Here is a 19,502-nt window from a genome sequence, read left to right on the forward strand (position 1 = left end):
TGCACTGATGCTAACCAGTAAGCTGGGATAGGATGCTGGAGCAGCAACCAGCAGAGGATGAGGGCTGTGGAATCAGGCGACCACAGTGAAAGGACAACACAGCTGCTAGGCAAAGCAGAACAGGCAGCTCAAATCCAGGGTGTGCACAAGTCCCATGACCAGAGTCTCCACCAGGGGAAAAGTCAAAAAGGAAGATGCGGCTGGAGCTGGAATAACATCAAGGTGAGAAGCTCACAGCGTGGCAGCCCAGGTCAAGCATACTACTGGTCCCTTTGGGTGTGGTGGGTACTTTACTCTTCATTGCTGGGAGAGTGATGAACGAGGTAGGATAGGAGCTATCAAGTTGGGGGGGGAGACAATAAATGTTTGGGGGGGGGAGATAATAAATGTAACCCTTTGTAGTAATAGTCATGATGAGGAATTCCAGGAAGTGGGAAGGCAGTGAGACGTAGCCTTCTGCACTGCCTGGTGTAAATGATCTGGCCTAACGTTTCAGGGTACATCATATTTAGGGTACATTCCCTTCCATCTCAGGCCTGCTTCCTTATTCCTATGGCTGCCAGGGGCATCATCTCGTCCCGAGTGCTGCCGTCCCTGCTAGCTGTGCTGCGGTGATGTCATGACTCTGCCTGCTGCTGCTTAGTGATTCTCTTATTTACTGCACGTTCCCTGCCTAATGCATCATCTGAGTGGCTGCTCTAGCCCTGTCCCTTCCAATCAGCCTCAAATCTTAGTCTTCGCTCATGACCTTGTCTTTGATTTTCCCGAGAAGACTGAGGGCATTGTGCGAGAACGCCTCCACTCCTCACACCTGGCCCAAACACCATCTCTGTGCCTCTCGATGGCTCCTGAACTTTTGACTAATGTCCTGTCCTTCACTCCTCTTGACTCAGATAAAAGGCAGGCTTCTTTCTTTTGAGTGCTGGCCTGCTTTCCTGTGCTCTAATTCACTCCTTCCTCCTCTCAAACTCCTTCAAGTGACTCTTTGCCTCTGACTTTCTCTTTTTTCTAAGTAACAATGGCAAGATGGAAAAATCAGCTCAAAAAAAGCTGGTGTGTGTGTGTGTGTGTGTGTGTGTGTGTGTGTGTGTGTGTGTACACGCATATGTGTGTGTTGGGAGCACAGAGGTCTTTGTACTCACCTTGTACTCATCCTGAGGGGAGATGTCACATGTCCTTTATAGCTTGAGTGCTGGGATTAAAGATGTGTGCTGCCACTACCCTTTATCTTTTAAAGTATAATTTCCTGCTTACTAGATGTGCTGGCACAGAACTTGTTGGCATGGCCAATCAACGACTTGGTCCAATTTGTGGCCCATGCCATGAAAGGGAGCCCATGCTTGGCACTACCTCTGTGTCCAGGAACCATAGGCAGGATAGACCAGAGATCCAGGATAGACCCAAACATGACTGGCACACACACATACACAAACGTCAACAAAATGATTCCTGATGATACTCCGCTCTACTCATAGATTGGTGTCCAACCCAATTGTCATCAGAGGGGCGCCGTCTAGTAACTGACGGAAGCAGATGCAGAGAGCCACAGCCAAATACTGGGTGGGGCTGGGTGAACTCCACAGGAGAGGACGGGGAAAGGACTGGATGAGCTAGAGGGCTTGAGGACCCCATGAAAACACAACCCACAAAATCAACTAAGGACTCATACAGGCTCACAGAGACTGAAGTGATACACACAGACCCTGTGTGGGTCTGAGCTGGATCCTCTGCATATACCGTATGGTTGTGCAGCTTGGTATTCGAGTGGGACTCCTAACAGTGGGAGTGGGGGTGTCTATGACTCCTGCCTGCACTTGGGACCCTTTTATTCCTACTGAGTTGCCTTGTTCAGCCTTGAGATGAGGGTATATGCCTAGTCTAATTGTAACGTGTTAAGCCATGTTCAGTGGATATCCCTGGCAAGCCAGCTCTTTTATTTGAAGGGAAACAGAGGGGTGGATGGGGGCAGGGAGGACAGACTGGGAGGGGTGGAGGGAAGTGAAACTGCTGTCAGGATGTAATATATGAAAAAAGAATAAAAGAAAAAAAAAGGATGATTTTTCTTCTTTCAAAGAACATGTATATGAAGAAACATCTCATTTTTACCTAGGGACTTGTCAATAGCTTAGGGCAGGTTATGTGATTTTTGTGTATCTCACTTGCTCCTATTTCTTCCCAGAATTGTTTTTCTTTTCCTTCCACTGAGATAATCATTATTTGTCCTAGCACCTTCAGCTTCCCAGGCTTCCCCACAGACACCTCCAGGCAACTATCGAGTCTCCTGGTTTACTGCAGGTGCTCAGGTTACCTGAGGTCAAGTTCTAGTTTTACTAAGTACCCTGAATGAAGCTGGTAAACCTGCACCCAGGCTTCCTTGCCTGTAGGTAACAGAGCAGGGACAGTACCAGTGGGCAGCTGGTAATTGTTGTGGTTCATAGGCGTTACAGCTGGGAAGGACTGTTGGTTGCTTCTCTCCTCTGGAAGCATATACGGTATCTTCTGGTACCATCAAAATGAGTACTCAGGGAGGAGGCTTTCGAATCAGACCAAAGACTGGGCCTTGTGTCTGAGATGCATGGTGTCTTTAGCAACAGGAACTTACCTCTTGAGGGGGGTAATCAAGAACAATTGCAAAAGCCTATAATGTTTTGGGGATCCCTTGGACAACCTTGACCAACTCAAAAGAGGGCTTCTCATGTCTGATGTTGGGATTTTTTTTGTGAGATGGTCTATGGCTCCTATGGAAGCATTGTTAGCTCAGATGGAAAAACTTAATTTGAACAATTTATGGTTATTTATACATTCACTTACATGTATTATGGGTATTTTGGGGTAGATAGTTAACAGCATATTCCTTTTGACTTTTCCAGACATCTTACTTTCACCCTCTTTAATCCTTGGGCAAATGAAGTCCTTTCTTGTACATACTTCATGTACGGCACTGCCTGGTTTTCTTCCCAGTGTTTCTGTTTTAGGTGTCCAGTTTAAGGTTCTCATCCATTTGGAGTTAGTTCTTCACATGGGGGAAGATTACAAGCCTAATTTCATTCTTCTGCAAGTGGATGTCCACCTTTCTCAGAATTATTTGTTGAAGATGATTTCTTTTCTACAGCATATGTTTTTGACATCTTTGTCAAATATTAAATGGCTGATGTTATATGTACTCACAGGTCTTTGATTTTGTTCAATTGATCTACACGGCTGTTTTTGTGTCAATGCCATATTTTTTAATAAATATTTTATTTTATAATTAATTTAATTTTACACATCAGCCACATATTCCCCTGTCCTCTTTCCTTCTACCCCTCAGCCTTTCCCCCCAATATACCCCCCATTTCAACCTCCTCCAAGAGACCTTGCCATATTGTTTTTAATATTGTGGCTCTATAATGTGTCTTGAGATCTGGAGTGGTGATGCCTCCTGCATTGTGTTTTTGTTCAGGATTGCTTGGGTTGTCAGGGTGCTCTTGTGGTTCCATGTGAATCCTGGAATTGTTTTTTCTTATCTCTGTGAAGAATGAGATGGGAATTTTGATTGGGATTGTATTGAATCTATAAGTAGCTTTTGGTAAAATAATTTCCACAATATTAATTCTTCCAATCAAAAACAATGAGATGTTTTTCCATTTTCTGGTGTTTGTATCTTTCTTAAGAGGTTTAATATGTTCACTGTAAAGATCCTTCACCCTCCTTGGTTAGGTTTATTTCTAGCTATTTTATTTCTTTGAGGCTATTGTCAATTGGTGTGAGGACATTTAAAAGAGTGGCCAAAACTCAAATAAATATTTTCTGTCAGGTTTTAGACATTTTTTTTTTTACCTTATTCTGTTCTCTGTGTTGATAGTTGTTAGAAATTTCTGTACAGTCAACCTGCTAATAATGTGTTTCTCACAGGATGGGCTGCCAAGTGTGGAGTTAGTAAATCAGAGTGAGCCAAGCTGAAGGTAATAATTAAGTTTCTATTCATGTGTTGCAATAGTGCAGACAAGAGGCAGAAAGAGAGGTAGTAGTTGTTCACTATTCTAGTCTCCTAAGGACTGCTGTAGTTGAGGCTTGATGAACACTTCCAAGAATGCTTATATCAGTTGTTCTGAACCTGTGGGTCGATACCCCCAGGGGGGGGAATCTAATAACCTTTCACAGGGGTCCCTAAGACCATTGGAAAACACAGATATTTACATTGCAATTCATAACAGTAGCAAAATTACAGTTATGAGTAGCAATGAAAATAATTGTATGGTTGGGGGGTCACCACACCATGAAGAACTGTATTAAAGGGTCAAAGCATTAGAAATGTTGAGAACCACTACTCTATATGAAAGGCTCTCATGGTGGTCTCCTTACATTGGAGAGATTTGATAAAATTACATATGTAATGTATATAGTTGGGTATGTTGACATAGGTATACACTGGGAACTATTTACCACTAGTAAACTCAGCAGCAAACTTGTCACCCCAATGATCCTTTATTGATACTGAGATCATTTCAGAGAAACGTCCTTACTAAATTTCAATTACATAGTATGGTACTGTCAGCTGTCATCACTATAGTTGGTTATAGTCTGTACATTAGGTCTTGGGACTGAATCTACACTGGAACCTTCATACTCTATTACCTACATTTCTCCTGACCTCCTTGGCAACCAACATTCAACTCTGTTTCTGAGTTTATAATGGGCATATTTAAAATGCTCACCATCACTAGTCATCAGGAGGTACAGATCATAAGCAGTGGGCAATCCTTTAAAAATGTCATAATGGCTATCGTCATATAGACATAATTCAAGGATTCGAAGAGAAAGAACTACTGTATACCTTGCTGGAAAGTGTAAAGTTTTACAGCTATTACGGGAAATATCAGGGAGAGTCTCACAAGATTAAAAGCAAGACTGTTTCAGGATCCCCCCCCCCCCATGCTCATATATCTGAATGAAATAAATCTCCATCTTGGAAAGGTCCCTACACCCCCATGTTCATCCAGCACTGTTCACAACAGCCAACATCTGGAAACTCTAAATATATGGTGGGTGAAGAGGATGCAGTGCGCACACAGAGTGGAATGACATTGAAGATGAAGACCTGGGTACCCGCCATGTGCTGCGCTGTGGATGAACTGGAGGGCATTGTGCTGCATGAAGTGACTGGTGGATACACAAACACATGGTGACCTCACTGCTGGAGGCTGCTGGAGGGATGGTTCAATACTCTTGCTGCACACATATGAGGACTTGAATTTGAATCTGGAGCATCCATGTGAGAAGCCACATGTTTCTGTAACCCCAGTGCTTGGGGAAGGGCAGAAGCAGGAAAAGGTTCACCGGGGTTCCCTGCCTATCCGCCTTCCGCCAGGCCTTACTAGTGAGAGACCTTGCCTCAAAAGTTTGTTCTCGCACTTTGAGAACCCATTGTGACTGCCTGTCACATGATGCTGTAACTCTCTGAATTGTCAGGAAGATGAAGGATTCACCTCCCCTTTCAGGGCCCCATCACATTGCTCAATCATGATACTATAACTGTCTTACAAGCATGGGAACCAAAGGGTTTACTTCCCCCTCCAGGACATCATGGGTGCCCATCACAGTTGCCCATGATATGATGTTAATTACTCTCCCAATGAAGCTTTTTTGGAGGCTGATTTGTGTTGGTTGCTTTTCCGCTGCACCTATGACATCTTTTATAATTTATCTAACAATCCTTAAAATTAAAAAAAAAAACTTTTATTTTTTGATTAGGTGTCTGTGTGTGGAAATGTACATATGAGTGCGGGTACCCACGGGCACCAGAGGTGTGGGATTCCTCCTGGAGCTGGAGTATTGCTGATGGTCTGCTGTCCAGTGTGGATGCTGGGAACTTAACTTGGGTACTGCTGAGCCGTCTCTTTAAGTCACTATTATCTAACATTTCTAACCCACTTTTTTGGGCTTTCATGAATAAGCCATAGTATGTTAAGCTCGTAACAAATTATGTAGTATTCATTCAAATCTGGGGTATTATGGTTATGATTGCTCCATTAGCTTCGAGAGCTGACTGTTCAGTTGGTGGCAATGTTTCATTGAAAGGAACAGCTGACTTAACTGGTGTATCACTACTTTTTGTCCTAGACTTTTGTCTCATTCACTATTCCATACTTCTTGAACTTACAGTATTAGTTCCTTTCTTCATGTTCTACTGATTTTTCATTTTAAAGGGTGACTGTGACAGAACTGACTTTTGCAAGTAGGTGGTATAAGCAAGACAATTCTGGAAACCCTTGAACACAAAGAATGCAGTGTTCTATTTCGGTCCTCAAATGATGTGCTTATTTAGAAGCACAGGAATGATTTTCATTAAAGAAATGATTTTCCCCAGGAGGAATCTCCTTTGTTAGCAAAACAAGAAGAGTTGGCCTTGAGGATTTGGGGATTTATCATATTTGTATATGTATAGATCATATGTATAACTTATGACTTTGAGAATAGGAAAACATTTATGAAGAAAGTGTGGCTATTGCTGATATTTCATATTATAAAATGATTTCCTATTTGGCTTAAGCCCTGATTTATTATGGAATCAATCATTCATGTATTGGTACTACTTTATAAGTTTAAAAATAGTACTTGAACACACAAAGAACACAGGCATACATTTATTACTTGAAAACCCCCTTCTTCCAAAAATGATGGGAGGATCTTAGGTTGAGACACTGCTTAAAATCCTCAATATTCATAAATAATTTTCACTGAAAAATTAGGGGTGATGCACATTTGAAACAATCCTCATAACACTGGAAATATGTGAGATGTTTTTGGGCTGGCACAGCTGTGTTTCATAATGTAAGAAACTTTTGTTCTTCATTAACCAATTGGAAGTGGCCAGCGTTTTTATAACAGGAAAATAGTCTGTGAATATTTAATGATAAACATATTCTTCCTCAGGATTAAGAATCTTGTTTTTACTGAAAATAAATTGCATTCATTTTTAAAACAAGCATTATAGACTTCCCATGTTTTGTTTAAACTATCAAGATACTTCTAGAAGCTGATCGCTACTCCCCGAGAGAAAAAAAAAATCAGGCAAAGTTGAGAATATGATGAAACAAAAAAGTCTTTGGTATGTTGCATGCATAATTGGTCAAGGTGCTGAGTATAAATAATTCAGTGCTCAACTGTGGCTGGTCATCTTTATTAACCTCCCACAAATCACGGCTCAGGAAACTTCACTGAGGAAGGAGAGGAAAGAATTTAAGTGATAGAGGATGGGGAGGAGAGCTGTGAAGTGCTCTTTGGACATGATTTAGTTGTTGCACATATGAACTCACCATAGCTGTGGTTAAGCAAACAAGGCCTGCTTAAGGTGAAACCAGTCTAAATTCCAGTGTGGAATGGGGCAAGGGTTCCTCATTTCTACCTCTGTTGGAAGATTATTAGCAGAGGGAGGGAGAGTACTTTCCTTTGAAGGTGTGACTGTTGATACAATCTATCAGCAGTCTTCTCATGCCCCCAAGGATGGCCCCTCAAATACCTCATGTGCATATGGGCAACATTAATTAGACTAGGGGGTTATTAATAACACACAAGGAAAGAAAAAGATGACATGAAGCTACCAGGGGAGGTAGGGGATGAGTATCAAGGGGAGCTGGAGGAGGCACAGGTGGGTAGGTATGATCAAGACAACTTGTATAAATGAGTGGAACTTTCAAGGAGTAAAAATTACCCTGTTTTAAAAAAGTAGGTGAGATTTGTACACAGTTTAATGGCTATCAATCATTAAACACACAATAGACACAAATGAGGTAATTTAGGAAATAGTGTGAATTTACCATGTACACAAGTGTTATGCTATGGACACGATGGATCCGTGTACAGAGAGTGAGCACCTAAAAGGTAAATATAGGGAACTTAATGTGATTCAGCCTTCTATTGTCTATTTGTCACCCCGATAAACCCAGATTTTTGTCTGTCTTGGATGTGCAGCAACCCCACTGAAGGTGACTGGTCAGAAAATCAGAATGATTCTTACTTAAAATTCATACCCAGCAACTGCAGCTTGGTAAATCCTACTCCATATTGTTAGTCCTCTAATCTCCTGCTTTCCTAGGAAAATGCTTTGTACACTCTTCTCCCGAATCTTTCATGCTTCCTTTTCCATCCTCACACATATAAGCATTCCCCTGTATAATTTTCTCTAAGATCAATCATGCTTATAAACAAATAAGCTAAAACGATCTGTTCCTACACAAAGAACTCAATGTCCTGCTCCTCAGAACCAGAGCCGTGTTTTCAGGTTCTGAATCGGTTTTCATTTCAGTGGCCCTTTTAATCAGAAGCTCAAAGATCAATCACAGAGGACTTAGAGCTTTGAGACACCTGTGCCAACACCTGTGGACAGCAGGGGTCACAGTTGCTACAGCTTAACAGCAGGACATCACTATGCACAAAATATCCAGTCTGTTTTGCCTTTGTGTTTAGATTTATAGGATAATGACTCTGGAAACTAGGTTTGGTTTGAGAATGCTCTCTGTGACTATATTAAATAGTTCAAAATCTTGCCTTTTTCCTTCTGCATATTTGCATAATTGGCTTCAACATTCTTTTTCAGACACAAGAATTTTTTATTTGAAGACAGATATGTTCTGAATGATGGTATTCTTTTAATCATCATCAGACTAGAAAGGGAGTCTCATTAGGGCCTTTAACTTCTTCTAATCAATGTTCCTGAAAGTATTTTTTGAATAAATGAATTTCATATTTTACTGTGTGCTAAAAATTATTTCTCACTTCTACATAGAAGAAATGATTATTGTTTCCAGGTTTTCCATCTTGTATTAAGTATATAATTGCTAGGAAGTTATTGTTGTAGATCATTTACCAGTCATTTGGTTATAGCTGTTATATGTTGCATACATTGTATATTTAACTGGTATCTTTGCATGATTTCCTGTAACACACTGGGAGAGCTTGCACAATTCAATGCAGTGTTTGATACAACAAATTGTGTATTAGCTCAAAAATATTTTAGGAGATCAAAATACCAAATATGAACAATATATAAATAAATGATAATAAACTACAGATGGAATATGCAACAATTGTAACTTAAGCTGCTATTGATAATAGAAACTGGCTACATCTTTAGAAGACCTGCTTTTGATAGAATCTATTAGAGTTCATCATACTCAAACATACCCACTCCAGCCCTAAAAATAAACTCCACAAACTGGAGACAACACTGTATTTTTGCAAATAAACATCTCAGAAATGACAATTAAAAAAATAAATCATGAGATAGCTATAGAACAGATTACTATACAGCAGTGAGAAGAGACCACTTCAGGGAAAAAAAAATCTATGAATTTTATATGTGATGCTGTCTGAGAGAAAGCAGACACAAAAAGGAACATGCCATGCATCTGTGTAAGCATCAACACCAGAAAAAAGTGTCCAATGATTTGTGAAGTCAGTCATGGCTTGTGTTTGTAGGGAAGTTTCAGGCTTTCTGGAATGTTCTCTGATCAGGTGAGATACTGGCTGTGCACTAGGCTGCACAGAAGCTTGGTTTGTGGAAAGTGAACAGGTGATGCATATGTGAACTGGGCCCTTTCAACACATGCATTGTATGTTTTTATAAGGTTAAAACACCTAGAAGGCACTGAAGGAAGAGTTTATTATTGGCAGAGATGGTTGGAAGGTCTCAGTACTGGGCAGTAGTTCTTCACAGCTCACTGTGTGACCTTTAGTGTCCATGACCACAATTCCTCTAAGTCACATGTGTAGGCAAGCTGTCTATTACCATCAAAGCAGTAACCAGAAGCAGCTTTGGTGAGTGTGGCATGAGCAGAGGCAGGGGAATGGTAATGTTGAGTTTTTCTATGAAATATGCTGATGCTTAATGATTTTTTTTTGTTTGTATTCTGTCTTTGTCTCCAGTACCTGCATTAGCATTTCCCAAAGTCTCTGAGCATGCCATAGAAACAACACTTGATCTTGATTCTCAGCATTTCTTGCTTCCTATTTTCAAGCTGACCATCTTTCTTCGGGGCATAAACACCTTTCTCGTGCCATTGCTGGAAGAAGGTCATGTAGATGTGCAGATTCAAGTCATCTGCAGATGCGGTACCTTCATTCTGCTTGTCTGAGATGGCAACAGGTCACCTTGTGTGATGTTTGGAGAATTTCCGCCTTTTTTTTTTTTTTTTTTTTAGTCACAAATCTGTTGATAATCTTTTCATGCAGATAATGAATAACATCATCTGGCTTTGGGGGTATCTGAGGACTCTCTAGTCCCATTCTTCAAGGCCATCTTGAGCCCTCAGGAATCTCTGCTATTTCTGAGGTATAGTTAGTCTTTTTTATTTCTTTGCAACATAGATTCTTACAACTAAAAAAATATTAAAACAACACAGATTTCCTTTTTCAGCTTTATTGATATGAACCATGTTATCTAGATGAGAATAAAAATCTCTTTTGCAAAATATTTGCAAGGGAAGGAGCTCAGCTGTTTACAAAGCCTATTCACGTTATTCCTGGTTTTGAAATAGAGGAGTGAAAAGCAATTGCCCCCCCCCACCCCCATTATGGCGACAGTGACTCAATTATTTTAATGTGAGAAACTTGAGTTTCTACTTGTTTGAATAAGCTCTTGCTGATTTGAGAACCCCCAGGTGAACTATCTCCTATCACCCATTCTCTTCTCACTAGCTTTTAATGTGAAGTCACTCTCAGGGTTGAGGGTCAGAAGGTCACCACAGGACATGGCATCAACCTCAAACCCCTGCTCTGAGGTGTTGCTACTTTCTAAATATTTATCAGAAGAGATTCTCTACGGCAGTCCCCCTGTAGACATGTGTTCATGCTATCGAGTGATCCCAGAAGGAGACATACCCTTGCTTATAGAATTAACTGCATACAGACACAGTCAGATTCAGCAGGAGATAATAAGAGTTACAGTCATACTCACTTACCTTGTCTCATTTTTACAAGACAAAACTATAGAGCACTACTTAAAGACATATTGGAGTTGAAGTCAGAAGTGCAACAAACATGGGCTGCCCACAGGAAATAGAGCAGGCATGATAGTCAAGGAAATGAAATATTCGTCTTTTACAGTAGTTTCTTTGGCGTATAAGACACTTAAGGTTCTCATGGAAGTTCATGATGGTATATAACAACTGGCAAAGGAATTTGATCTTAAACATTTAGTTACTGGGATAAAAACATATTTAAAAGGTGTATAAAGTATTAAACTGATTTCCTGTTGGCTTGGTCACTCATGTTGGTGGCCATGACTAAATATAATATTAATGTTTGAGGTCATTGTACCACGAACAAATTTTCAAAATATTATTTGAAAAATATTTTATGTTTCTATGAATGCTGGATTGATAACTCCAGATGCTTTAGAAATTAATGAAGATTCATTCACTCACTCATTCATTCATCCATTCAGTGTTATTCTAAGAGACTTGATTCATGCAGGCAACACAGACTAAGGAATCATCTATGTGCTTTAGACATTTATCACTTCCTAAGTGATGGAAAGCAAGTTTAGAAATAAAAAAATAAAGTCTAAATGAAATTCCTGTTGGAACTGGTGCCTCAGTGTTGTGTGCGGAAAGACAGTCCTTGTTATCAGGGAAAGAAGGTGATGTTGAACTGAGTCTTGGAGGGTGGCTAATAACAATGAAGATTCCAGTAGTAGCTAGTGGTACTAAGGAGCACTCAGAGAGCAAGAGCCAACTGCAGAGAGCCACGGTACTGACATGATGTGGCCACTAAAGGGAACCTGAGGGTAGTGAAGCTCAGGGCAGAATGAAGTGAGGTAGGAGAGAGTTATGGTTATCTCATCTACCTGTCCCTCTTTCCAACCAGAAGATCTCAGAGTCAAATATTTTTAGTCAAGAACATAAAACCAGATTGGCTGGGTATGAGATATCCCAGGCCACTATGGTTGACCTGTAGATTTTCCCCATGATCTATGTAAGGGCAGCGCTGAGTTGAGAGGAGGAACAGGAGCCCTAAATGGAGATAATTCACATTATTGGTGTGAGGAAGGCAATCATTTCCTGGTTTTGTAAGTAGCCAATGACCTCACCTTGTGTCAGGAGGTGTGGTTTCTCAACACAGTTGGCCTATAGAAAGTGAAGGATTCAGAGCAACCATGGATGAGTGTACCTTGTTCTTTGAGTTTTTGTCATGTAATCCATTTCCCTACAACAGCTACCTACTCAGGAATGGACATCTGTCCCCACTGATTCAATAACAAGTATTTCCCAGAGACTGGAATTCGATAGATTGTAATGAAATCTTTGGGTAAGGGCTAGTGCTAGAATGCCAACAACTTCAAGCTGGTTGTAGTAAGAGGTGTAGAAGAAGGGCTGCGTTAGCTCCGTTGGTGGCAAAGTGCTTGCCTCACAAGCACAAGGACTTGAGTTCAACTCTTAGAACCTTTGTAAAGAGAGCTAGACTTGTGGCCCAGGCTTGGCATCCACAGGTAGATCCCTAGTGATTGTTGGTTCAGCCAACATAACCTACTCAGTGAGCTCTAGACCAGTGTGGGGGTAGGCAGAGAAGGAAGAGCCCAAGGAATGACATACAACATTGTCCTCTGATTTCAACAAGCCCATGTATACACATGTACCAGTGTGTACACACACACACACACACACACACACACAGAGAGAGAGAGAGAGAGAGACAGAGAGAGAGAGAGAGAGACAGACAGACAGACAGACAGACAGAATAATGTTAGTAAAGCTAAGAAAGAAAAGAGAAAAGGAGAGGAAAGATGGAGGTAAAACCTCAGTAGTACTCATCACCAACTGTTATCTGTCTTGCCAAGTGGTGACTCAACTTGTCATGTGATGTGAGTAAGCTCATGGACATCTGCTGTATGCAACTGAAGCAGCTTTGAACACAGCATTTTTTGTGATGACTATTATTTCCAGATTATGAACAACCCCTTTGCACTGCCCTAGGTCAAATTTCCCTATTCTGTTTCTACTTTTGAACACAGTGAAAATTCAATTCCCAAAAAGTCAAGACATACCTTTTTTTTTTTTTTTAAATTTAGGAGGAAATGCTTACTTTTTCCTTCTCACTTAGCTCCACTGAGTCAGGATTTCTTCATTTAGTGACTGTAGGTCAACAGACAGCGTCTGAAGCATCCTAGACTCTGTCATGCAGTAGACAGAGAGTAGTAATACCTCTGGAGCTGAGCATGGCATCAACAAGGTCTCAACAGCTTGCCTCCCTTTGCTGGCTGCCAAGTCCCCTTCTGGTTTGAATGATCAACTTGGAAGCCTGGATGGAGCAGTTATCCTCAGTAGTTTTCTTTACTCCTTTCCGTCAGCCCATTATCATCAGAAGGGGCAATAGATCCTGACAGGTATGCTGAGATGAGCAATCTCTGTCAGCAGGAAAGGATAGCTGCCAACACCATGCTGGGGCAGGTGCCAGGGAAACAACTCACCCTCTGATGGGAACTTCTGTAGGATGACAAAACCTCCAAAATCTCTCTAACTGGGGGGAATGATGTATACAGCTAGTGTAAGAGTAAATGTGGCAGGAGGTGTACCTTTCTCTGTAGCAGCTCCCATCTTTTTATACACACGACTATATCATCCCATAAGTATGTTATTTGTGCATATTATATTTATAAATCTTAAGCATGGACTTAGCTTTTCATTTTCATCCAAATCAGTTGGTTGAAGCACCATATATCTTTTTCAGCAAGAATTATTGGACTGCTACGTTTTTCAAGGTAAGCTTAAATACATTCTAGGAAGTGCGTAAATAAATGAGCAACTGAGAAAGGAGTTGATTTGGTGAAGATATTAAACATGTTCAGATTCTTCTCATTGGCGCTAAGATTTAGGAAGACCAGGGTACAATTTAATCCAGCCATTCACACGCTAGGAAGAAAGATCTTCTAAGGGAGAGTCTTGCTGGGGAGCAGGGAGGATGCCTGGCCAACATCCAACCAACTTAGCAGCTCTGTCCTCCCTCAGATAGGGCATGCCATGGGTTAATACTCTATAGCTTTTTTTTTTTTTTTTCCACTGAAGGAAAGAATCACCTTCAAGCCTCATTATCTTCATTACACCATCGTCAATACCTACAGATCAAGGGTTTCCTACAAGCAACTTTCATCAGAAAAAAAATAACAGGCACTTCTGTAGATTCCTGGAGCCCAGGTGGGTCCCCCACAGAGCCATGAATGATCTATGTGGATGTTTCACTCAGCAGCCCTCCTACCAGAACTGACCCCTCCTGCTCCAGTGCAGTTCCAGAGGTCAGACCTTTTATGTGTATCCAACCTGCAGCTCACTGCTGCGCACACCCCAGGATAGCTGTGAAAACTTACTTAGAGCATTATAAGAGCCTTTTGTAATTTTTTAAAAATATATAACTCAGTAGTGTGGTCTTCGAGTGTGAACATTATAGATGATGTTGCTTTCATTGCAATGTCAAAAGTTGGGACGTGCCTACTGGATCCTGTGTATAGCTTTCCATTTTCTTTGGAATCCAAAACCCAGCTCCTTCTGATTAGCTGTCTCTCTACCCCCTGCCTCACGGGGGGAAGCAACAGAAAGGAGGGATGAGACTTTCAATACCAGTTTCAATATTTACCCCAAGTAGACTGCTCTCTACTCCTTTGTGTTTCATTCTTTTTGTAAACAAGAGTGAAAGTCCATTGAGCAATGCTTAACAAGTCGATGAAAAGCACAGGGTCAAAGAGCCAAACGAATGGAAGCACATGAAATCATGAATCAACGGCTGTGGAGCCCCCAGCTGGATCAGGCCCTCTGGATAAGGGAGACAATTGAATAGCTTGAACTGTTTGGGAGGTATCTAGGCTGTGGGACCTGGGCCTGTCCTTAGTGCATGAGCTGGCTGTTTGGAACCTGGGGCTTACACAGGGACACTTTGCTCAGCCTGGAAGGAGGGGACTGGACCTGCCTGTACTGAATCCACCAGGTTTAATTGAATCCCCAGGGGAGTCTTGGCCCTGGAGGAGATGGGAATGGAGGGGATGGGGGGAAAGTGGGGATGGGGGCGTGAGGGGGGAGGACAGGGTAACCCATGGCTGATGTGTAAAATTAAAACACAAATATAATAAATAAAAGAAGGAAAAAAAAAACAAGTCGATGAAATGCAGATTGTCTAAAATGGACAGTGAGTCCCTTAAAGTTCTAGATGCATGAAAACATATAAAAAGAAAACCAGGTTTACTTATATGAAACTATTGACTTTAGGGTGCCTATTGTTATTTCATAATTAAAAACACATGGCTTCGTTGTGTGCTGGCTAATGAGCAGATATGCTTGAAATGTATGTGCAAAATTCAGCCCCTGGTTCACATCCATTTAAATAACTACTCTAGGCTTTATAGAATACCCAAGATTAATCTTGTAGAATAGACTTGCTAACGTGAGATTTAAAAAATCCTGCCAGAGCATTTGAACACACTCCACCCAGTAACAGTTACAAGTACACAATGAAGTGAAAGACTGCTTTAAAGGAACATTGTGGCCCCTCAGTTTTTGTCATTTAGCAAAGGAAACTTCTGCCTTTCATGCCCAGAACAACATCTTCACTTGCTGAATACTGAAAAGCTGTAATAAGAAAATAATAATAATAATAAAAAAATCAAGACTGTATCTCTTGTGGCAGAAAGGGAATGTGGGTTTGTCCGAATAATGAAATTCTAAGAAGATAAATTTGGGTCAAAAATTTAAAGTCACTTAGTCCTCACAAAGCTCTGGTTGGAATCTAATCTAACTCGGCCTGGATCTGCTGGAGATCCAGGACTCTGACTCTTGATAAAGTGATTTAAGAGCAGATGGGTGGCTTAGATGGGCTTCAGAATTTATTATCCAAAGAGAGGTCTGTGACTAATGGGAGAGAGATGGGCATTGCATTCATCCATCACCTTCCTTCTCCTGGGGAATTAGAAGCATAAATGTGTATGTCATAGTGTCTCAGAAAGAACATAGTGTCCCCAGCTTGGAGAGTCTGGGGGATAGTGGCCTGGGCTCAGGTCTCATGAATAACCACATAGCAGTGATTTTAAGTAGATCTTTGGGTTTTAGTTTCTGTCATTTCTCTAACAATCTGGGTTGAACTGTACCTCCCTCTAATGCATTCTTATGCTAACTAACCCCAACCACCTCAGATTAAACTTCTCAGGGTCTTTACAGACATATCCAAGCCAAGGTGAAGTAATTAAGGAATGGCCTTAAGTTGGGAGAGAGCAAGGTATCCAATTGTGAAGATGGTGTTGGCAAGCCAAGAGGAGAGGCTGGGGCAGATTTGTCCATTTTTACAAACCAATGGAAGTGTTAAGAAAAATTCTTAACACAATGTTTGCTCGTTTCTGAGCTCCTTTTGTGAAAGCAATACAAACCCCATCTTAGGGTAAGGCCACCGTCTTAGACCACCTACTGTACTCAGTTCCAGGAAGAACCTCAGGAATGTGCCATGACAACTCAGATCCAGAGCAGTATGCTCTTGCAGACATTCTATCTGCGGTTTATGGACTTTCCTTGTAGCTATCTAGACAATCCTGCTGAGCAGTCCAGATAATCCTGCTCAGCAAGTTGTGGTTCCCCACCAAAAAGTCTAACCCAATGGTTTCAAATGTGGTTTTGTGCCCAAAGTGTAGACCAATCGTTTTAAGAAATCACTTTGCTCCACTTCCCTTCTACCCAATCCCAAGTTGCCAAAGCATGCAATTTCCAACTTGTAGCTTTTCCCTATAAAAAACTCTCTATACCTGGGCTTGCAGCCACCACCCCATTTCCCTCCATCTGCATGGTGGTGGCCCAGGTTGAACCTGACAATAAAAGGACCCTTATGTGCTTGCATGGTAACTGGCTCCTTGTTGGTCTCTGGGGGTTTCCTGAAACAGGTACAACACTTTATGATCATACTTTCATTTTTATGTATTTATTTAAACAAACATGCCATGTTTTTACATTTCATTAGAACTTTTTAGATGTACTATTGCACTTTAAAAATGTCTTCAATATTGTAATATATATGAAGGTGCGGGTTTCCTTTGCTTTATCATTTTTAATTTTTCATCTATTTTTTTTTTTACTCTGCCTTCCCGAAAGTAATATGAAAATTGAAACTATCCTCGCCTACTCTTACAGGATATCTGGTGAAATTAAAATATCAAGGCTTTCATGATTCATTAAAATGATAGTCTCTTTAATCAAGACAAAATAATTCTCAGTGACTTTAGCTATCAAAAGGGAACTGACATTTAAGCTGTTTCAAAAGTGACAGAAGAATATGGCTTTTGGTGGTTAAAAGTAGTTCTTTCAAAAATTTCTCAGTTTTCTTAGTTAAGGAATCATGGGTCTGGGGAGATGGCTCAGTGGTTAAGAGCACTTGGCTGTTCTTGCAGAGGACTTGGCTAGGTTCCATTCCCAGCAGCAATAACAGGTTGCCCACACAGGCCTCTACTCCAATTTGGGGGGGGATCTAATGCCCTTTTCTGACCTTCATGCATTTGCATCTGTACACTCAGGCATACACAAATGTATATAATAAAGAAATCAGAACTCTCTTCTAATAAAAATTATCATCTAAGACTTCATAGCTCAAACTCTAGGAAGTAGGCAGTGGACTAGTCAGTGGGTGCTCAAGAGGGCCACTGATGCCACTCTCAAACACAAGGGACACAGAGTGACTGGCCCTCCTCCCACTTCCTGTGCCTATGGGTGCTGGTTCCTGGCTAGGAAGCTGCCTCTGAAGTGAAAAAGAGACAATGATTTTGTGGTTTGTTTGACTGTGGACTGCTCTGATTATTTTAAACAAGGACCTATAATCAGGCAGGGTCACAGACTTCATGGCCGTGAGTCACCTCGGGTCAGTATAGGTTCAAGAGTCGTGTTTCTAGGTACAAAACACCAAGGAGAAGGAACCAGTACCTGACCATCAATGAAACACAGCCCCAGCTAGAGCTGGGGCTGTAAACAAGGGGAATGAGCATGCACCAAGCTGCAATCTGGCAGGGAGGGTGTTGAGATAAATGCCTTCACCTATTTGTGTTTCTATTTTCTGATGTCTTTCCAAGCTTCCTGGTTGACACATGCTGGAAGTCAGAGAGCAAGGGAGTCTAGTGACACTGTCTCAGGAGGTCATCTTCCTGAGGCACAAAACCAAAATGGGTACATGCAGGCTGACCAAAGATCTCGAAAGGCAGCCCAACAGCAAGTTGTGTGTAGAAGTTTTTATTAGGCCAAACCCGAACTGAGGCATATGAGACTGGGTGACATGTTGAATTGAGAAGTCATCATTATTACTTAAGCATCCAAAAGAGGGCATTGAATGCCTTCTTTTATTCTGGGTAATAAATTTGATGCGCAAAATTAATCTCTGTACCTTCTGTTCAAATGTTAGTTTCTTCATGGGCTATTGAATATAATGCAATGTCTGCTGTAGCTTAGTGCTATGTTGACCCCACAGTTGTATACTCTGAGGAGAATCATTCTGAGTAGATACAGAAAGCCACTGGTATCAGATCTGCCACCATCCGTGCATGAAGTTGGAGGCAACAGATGATAAAACAATCCTTTGCTGAGGAGAGAGATGGACATGCTGTTGAATGACAGATTGAGCAGCAATATTGCATTCATGGTTTCTGTTTTCTTAGTCATCATATCAGATTTATCATTCTGGTCTTGGTGGCTTGGCATGGAACTGCTGGGAACACTTAGAGCTAACCATCCATATGGCGAGTGGTTACGAGTGGGACTCTAGAGTCCCATTGTGACTACTTAACTTGCAGCTCAGCTAGCTAGTGGTGCCGACTGGGGCAGTACTCATCAGTCTACAGTTTTTGATTCATTAGATAGATTTGATACTATTGCCCTCATGATATTCAATAACTATGCAAATGTAAAAACACTTAATACAATGTTTGGTGCATGAAATAATTATTCTTTAGTTTGGATTGTGGTGACTGAGTCCCACAAACCAAATGGCTTATAAACAATAGACATTCACTTCTTGAAGTTCTAGAGGCTGACAGTCTGATATCAGGATGCCAGCAATGGTGGTATCCAGGTAAAGCTCCTCTTGTGGGTGGCAGAATGCTGACTTCTTGCAGTCTCACTTGGTGAGCATAGGGCATGATAGCTTCCTGTCCATTTCTTATAAGGATGCTAATAGCCATGAGGACACCACACCCGTGACTTTATCATTTCCCAGTAAACTTAGGATTTCAACACAGAAACAACCTGTTCATTGCAAATGATAACCTCAAGAATGAACTGGATTTACCACTTAGACAGAACCTATCATCAGTATAATTAGAGTTAACATTTGGCCTATGTTAGCTATAAGGATATCTTCATGAATATGAGATTATATAAGTAATAGAGAACAGTACCTATCTTTCTGACATCATGGAGTGCAGTAAGAGGAAGAGAGAAAAACCAGGGGAGGAGGGGAAGGAAAGGGAATACTTCCCAACTAAAGAATAGTAGCCACTGTTATTTACAAGTTGACTC

This window comes from Onychomys torridus, chromosome 18, assembly GCF_903995425.1.
Source record: "Onychomys torridus chromosome 18, mOncTor1.1, whole genome shotgun sequence".
NCBI lineage: Eukaryota > Metazoa > Chordata > Mammalia > Rodentia > Cricetidae > Onychomys > Onychomys torridus.